Here is a 7,096-nt window from a genome sequence, read left to right as displayed (position 1 = left end):
ACCAAATTCCGTCCACCAAACATACCCCTTACCGGATCCGAACGCCTCAACAGGAATAAGAGTGGTATACTCGAGTATACCGAAAATCCAGAGTATCCAATATCCAAAGATTCCCCAGAAACAGGTTCCATGGATTGTCAATTTTTCTCGACCAAACCCTTGTTGCCTCGATTCAATTAACTACCCATGAGGTTGATCTCAGATTTCACAGGCACAGGAAGATCGTTGGAAGCAAACCTCCAAACGACATCATATCAGGCACAAGTAACAGATTCAAGTTTACACAATAAACAAGTCACACAGGCCAGAGAACGAGTGCGATAAAATATACTCTCGTCTCGTACAGAATAATCAGATGGTACAGTCATTCAAGTCACAAATGGCAAGTACAGATAAACTATTTAAGCAACAAATCATGGGAGTGATACACTCACCAGTTTAAGTAAACATAACTTCAAAAATTTCCACCCGAAGTATGCCCTAGATCACCGATACGCCCTAAAACAACCAAGAAAAACAAATAAGACTCGATTATGAGTCTTATGTCTATCCAAATGAACTATAAATGTAAGGATACAAAGGTGTGATTTCAGGGTGAAAAGGAAACATGAGAACCTAGGGGCTCGAACGACCCAAAGCCCTTCATTTCTACCCATGATTAACCCAAATTCGAAGGTATCAAGTAATCCCAAAAATTGGACAGCACTTCCCCTTAGATTCCTTTACTTTCCACCCTACAATCCATCACCAATCTCAACTCAAATCAACTACAATTGCACACACAATACATAAGTTAGAAAGCACACCTAATTAGGGCCACAATACCCTTCAATTTGAGCCAATTGATAGCTCCAAAATCAATCACAATAAAGTCTCAAATTGAAACCCTAATCTGAAATTTACTCCCAAAATCTGAAATTTTCTTTAAGCAAGTCCATCTAACACATACTACCCTAATATTTCACATAATAAAGCTATCAAACCACAGCCAATCATTACTCATCACATGAGGGCAGAAAAATCACCATAAAAACTGAAAATTTCTATAACACCACTTCAAACCATCATATGTCTCATAAAACTACCTATTTTGCAACCCTAAATCACAAGTATGCTAATATTAGAAGTAGAGAGGGATTTCTTGGCAAAGTTACCTAGTAACTTCAAGAAAGGTGGTAGCTTAGTACTTCCTCCTCCAAATCACTCCACCAACCCCTTGGAATCTCCTTAGTTAGCACTTTTATGGAATAATTTGCAAAGTTGATGGTTGGAACACAAGATTGAAACAAGAAATTAAAAATGCAAAATGAAGTTTTCTCTCTTTGTTCCTCTCAAAGGGTTCAGCCAAGATGGATGAAAGAATGAAGCAATTTTGGTCAAAATTGGTGTTTAGTAAAGGTAAGAAAGGTTGGTCAAAATCCAACTTCGAATAGTGTCGCGACACGTGGCGCCTTTAAGGTTTGATCTAATCCTCTTGCCTTCCAATGATTAATCTATTTAGTTACTCTCTAATTATCTCCTAACACCTTGTAAAAATATCCCTTTATGCAAAACTACACCTAGGCGTCAAAATTTTATTGCACTTAATGCACTAGTGGGTCCCACGCTCAATATACACTACTAGCGTCACATGAACTAACTTATATTAGGAAAAATGATTTAAATACTATACTCACTTATAAAAATGTATAGAAAATTAATATATTAAAGGAAAGTATAAAAAAATGTAGGCAATGAAATAAAATAATGTCTCGAAAATATGAAAATTTTTGGGTTCTCACACTCTCTCCCCCTTAAAAAAATTTCGTCCTCGAAATTCTCCTCTTTTGCTCACAAAACTCAATTCTACAGTGATTTCTTCTACTTTTCAGGAGCTTCTCTTCACACATACCACTACCACAATCTATCTAGAGATAAAATCGTGATAAAGCAATAACTAAAACGCCATGCAAAGAAAAATCAGTGAAGATTTCAAAAGTTCCCCCTTTCGAACCACAAACGAAAAATTCACTTAGTTTCAAGACTAAACTATAGTAAAAGATTCATGAATCAGGATCCAATACTATCCAATCACCAATATTTAATATTACTTAACAAAACATCAGGTACCAGGTCCACCAGGTCCACTACTTCTATCAGGGATACACTTACTACATAAAGTTTGCATACACATAGTTCCATAAATATAATTATTTCAACCAACACATCATTAATTGCTGACTCTAACTATTACAGCAGCTACACCATCCAAAAATTCATTTGTTTTGGGCAGTTCCTCACTTGGTGTCCCAGTTGGCCGCATTTAAAATATGCACCAATTTTCAAATAACATATTCCCGTATGAATTTTGTTATATGTTTCACACTCAGCAGCTACACATCTCTTCTTGAAGTATCCATTCTTTTTCTTCTTCCTCCCCTTATCCTTCATAGCAAATCCATTTCCATACATCTCTTTACGTTTCCCTTTGATATCACGAGAACTTCCTTCACCCCTTTTATCTTTATTACTAGGAATGTCCAGAGATGCTGTTCAACTAGATGAAAGCACTAACTCAAACTGACTCCGTACCTCTTCCGGAATTCCTTTGTATTTCTTTTTCAGTTTTATGTTCTTGTACAGTAGCTCAATTTTCTCTGAATACTCTTGTTTCCATCGCTCTTCCCTGTGCTTAGCTAATCTCTTTTGGAACTCTACTTCCTTTCAGAGAATCTCTATTTTTTTAAACATATTAGCCAAATATGTCATCTCACCGATTCGCTTGAACCCAAGTGACAGCCTGCCAGGCAAATTAATGGATCAAAATAAGTAACTAAGTACACTTGGTATTCTAACCATATAACTTTTAAGTTCCCTCACTCCTAATCCAACCACGGAAAATTACACTTAGATATTTCCAAATAAAGTAGACAAGAAAGTAGAACATAGTTAGGGCAACATCTTAATATACTATGCCACTTATCGCTTATATACATAACGAAACCCTAAAACATACCTCGTATCTCAAAAGTTCCACACCTTATCTCAATTTTTTTTTTCTTTTTTTCATACGGTATAGAAGTTGTTGGCCTAATCAGCAACATCCCTCAGATCCCGGCTTGAAGGGACTAACCGCCCAGCCCGTGGCACCCAGGGGTGCAGCCCCTCATGCTGGCCGAGCGTGGTACGGTGCTTTGCGCTGCCATTGTGGTTAAGAAAATAAAGTTGCGCCTTCGCTAAAAGCTATAGCTTTTGGTGTAATGGTAAGCGCTTGATCCTGACAAGTGGTATCAGAGCGAGGTCGCGGGTTCGAGTCTCCCTGGCTGTTGCTGGGGGAGGGATTGTTGGCCTAATCAGCAACATCCCTCAGATCCCGGCTTGAAGGGACTAATCGCCCAGCCCGTGGCACCCAGGGATGCAGCCCCTCATACTGGCCGAGCGTGGTACGGTGCTTTGCGCTGCCATTGTGGTTAAGGAAATAAAGTTGCGCCTTCGCTAAAAGCTATAGCTTTTGGTGTAATGGTAAGCGCTTGATCCTGACAGAAGCCAAATCTCTTTTCTCAAAATTTATATGCCTAATTCCAAACTCTCGGTCTCGGCACGATAATAATCAAACCAGGTCCATACGTTGCCATTGATGGATAGGTATCAAGAAATATACGCAATAGTAGTTTATCGAGAACCAAACTACGGGTATCAAATATCGCAAAAGGGGTAGAAATACCAATATAGTTGCAGTTAAACTGTCTCAAAGGAAAGTAAATACTTATCAAACCCTCACAGTCATAGGAGAAAAGAACAGGTCTTCGATGCAAATTTCTCGACATTCACTATAATCTGGTCACTGTTTATAGAAATCCTAACCAGACTATTACTAGATTAATCCATGATAACACTCCTAGATCCAATCCCTTCGATCAGTCCAATTGACTAGGCAAATGTTAGAATCTTCCGCGCCTTGATCTTTGCCATCAAAACTCACCCCAAGTGCAATCAAGATACCGACCCTTATTCTAGTGCTCTCCACTATTTGGTACTCAAGTACAAGAATCCACAATAAGATAATTCATAATTCGATCCGACCGGTCCCAAGAGTAAATCATTCATATTAGAGATTTCTACCCGATATACATATATATCTTTCTCAAATACCATGATAAGGGATTTACACTTACAACAGGCACGATTCATAACTTATACCCAAAAAGAGCAATTAGTCATTTACACTTAGTCACAAAATCGGGACCATAACACCATTTGACCCAAACTCACTCCGTACAGAGATCACGCGAAATGGCTCTGATACTACCTGTGACAGCCCCACCTTTCCCTAGGACGTACCCCAAAGGTTAGCGAACTGTCTGCCCAACTCTCGCCAGAACTATGAAGTCAAATTACTCGAAAACCCTACAAAACGTGCAAAAGAACTGCAAGAAAATGAACAATCGAAAACTGATCTAAACACGATTACCAAACCATACGATATAATAGAATTTCGATTAAACGCTCCAACGAAAACGAAACGAGTGGATGCCACATCAGAATCCGGCCAGAAGTTGGCCGGATATCCGACCGGATTAGCTGTCGGATTCAAGGCAGTGAGCAAACCAATTTTTTTTCAACCTCCTCTGTCAATTCGGCCAAGTATCTGTCCAAGAACTGGCCGGATATACGGCCGGATTGTCTGCAGTCATTTCCCGCCAGATTTCTTGTCTTCCTTGTTCAATTTTCACACTCGCCCGATTTTTCAACGGATACAAGAAAAGTTCACATTACCAATAAAAAGTACCATCTCAACCAAATACTATTGAAATCACATGAGTAAACACTTAGATATATATACATCGGAGGGATTAACAGTTCAACTAGCAATACGAGTCGGAATATACACAATTTGTCAAAGTACACTTAGGGTTTGTCAGTACAAAGGAGATTAATCAAAAGAATGTCTACATCTAACTCTACTTTTTTCTTCAAAATCATGATTCCCAACATTTTGAATCCTATAAGGAAAACAAAGATAACGGAAAGAAGTGAGCTTACGCTCAATGAGGTACCACAAGTACAAGCAGTCAAGAATCATGGAACTTCACTTTTAATCCGGCAAATATACACACCAAATAAGGAAATGAACAAACACTTCAAATAGAAAGGATACAGGTGGCTCTCAAGAGCCAAATTCCTTTGTCTTCACCAGAGCTTGATCAAGTAGTAGTTGACACTCCGTCAACTTTCAAATAAAGTAATCAGTCCAGTAGAGCATCACTTTACACCAAATTTCGTCCACCAAACATCCCACTTATCGGGCCCGAACGCCTCAACAGGAACAGGGATGGTAATACTCGAGTATATCAGAAATTCAGAATCTCCAATACCCCAAGATTCCCCAGAAACATGCCCCATGGATTGTCAATTTTCCTCGACCAAACCCTTGCTGACTCGATTCAATTAACTACCCATGAGCTTGAGCTCAGATTTCACAGGCACAGAAAGCTCGTTGGATGCAAACCTCCAAACGATATCATATCAGGCACAAGTAACAAATTCAATTTTACACAGTAAACAAGTCACACAAGTCAGAGAACGAATGTGATAAAGGACACTCTCGTCTCGTACCGAATAATCAGATGGCACAGTCATTCAAGTCAGAAATGGCAAGTACAGATAAATTATTTAAGCAACGAGTCATGGGAGTGATACACTCACCAGTTTAAGCAAAGATAATTTCAAAAGTTTCCACTCGAAATACGCCCTGGATCACCGATACGTCCTAAAACAATCAAGGAAAATAATTGAAACTCGATTATGAATCGTATGTCTATCCAAATGAACTACAAATGCAAGGATACAAAGGTGTGATTTCAGGGCGAAAAGGAAACATGAGAACCTAGGGGCTCGAACGACCCAAAGCCCTTCATTTCTACCCATGATTAACCCAAATTTGAAGGTATCAAGTAATCCCAAAAATTGGACAGCACTTCCCCTTAGATTCCTTTACTTTCCACCCTACAATCCATCACCAATCTCAACTCAAATCAACTACAATTGCACACACAATACATAAGTTAGAAAGCACACCTAATTAGGGCAACAATACCCTTCAATTTGAGCCAATTGATAGCTCCAAAATCAATCACAATAAAGTCTCAAATTGAAACCCTAATCTGAAATTTACTCCCAAAATCTGAAATTTTCTTTAAGCAAGTCCATCTAACACATACTACCCTAATATTTCACATAATAAAGCTATCAAACCACAGCCAATCATTACTCATCACATGAGGGCAGAAAAATCACCATAAAAACTGAAAATTTCTATAACACCACTTCAAACCATCATATGTCTCATAAAACTACCTATTTTGCAACCCTAAATCACAAGTATGCTAATATTAGAAGTAGAGAGGGATTTCTTGGCAAAGTTACCTAGTAACTTCAAGAAAGGTGGTAGCTTAGTACTTCCTCCTCCAAATCACTCCACCAACCCCTTGGAATCTCCTTAGTTAGCACTTTTATGGAATAGTTTACAAAGTTGATGGTTGGAACACAAGATTGAAGCAAGAAATTGAAAATGCAAGATGAAGTTTTCTCTCTTTGTTCCTCTCAAAGGGTTCGGCCAAGATGGATGAAAGAATGAAGAAATCTTGGTCAAAATTGGTGTTTAGTAAAGGTAAGAAAGGTTGGTCAAAATCCAACTTCGAATAGTGTCGCGACACGTGGCGCCTTTAAGGTTTGATCTAATCCTCTTGCCTTCCAATGATTATCTATCTAGTTACTCTCTAATTATCTCCTAACACCTTGTAAAAATATCCCTTTATGCAAAACTACACCTAGGCGTCAAAATTTTATTGCACTTAATGCATTAATGGGTCCCACGTCCAATATACACTACTAGCGTCACATGAACTAACTTATTTTAGGAAAAATGATTTAAACAGTATACTCACTTGTAAAAATGTATAGAAAATTAATATATAGTTAAAAAAAAGGAAAGTATAAAAAAAATGTAGGTAAGGAAATAAAATAATGCCTAGAAAATATGAAAATTTTTGGGTGCTCACAGTTTTGACCTTAAATTTTCTCTCGTGCATGTTACTTGAGCTTCCTTAAAATGACT

Source organism: Coffea eugenioides, unplaced genomic scaffold, assembly GCF_003713205.1.
Source record: "Coffea eugenioides isolate CCC68of unplaced genomic scaffold, Ceug_1.0 ScVebR1_26;HRSCAF=113, whole genome shotgun sequence".
In the NCBI taxonomy this organism is placed as follows: Eukaryota; Viridiplantae; Streptophyta; class Magnoliopsida; order Gentianales; family Rubiaceae; genus Coffea; species Coffea eugenioides.
Note: the sequence above shows the minus strand (reverse complement) of the source record.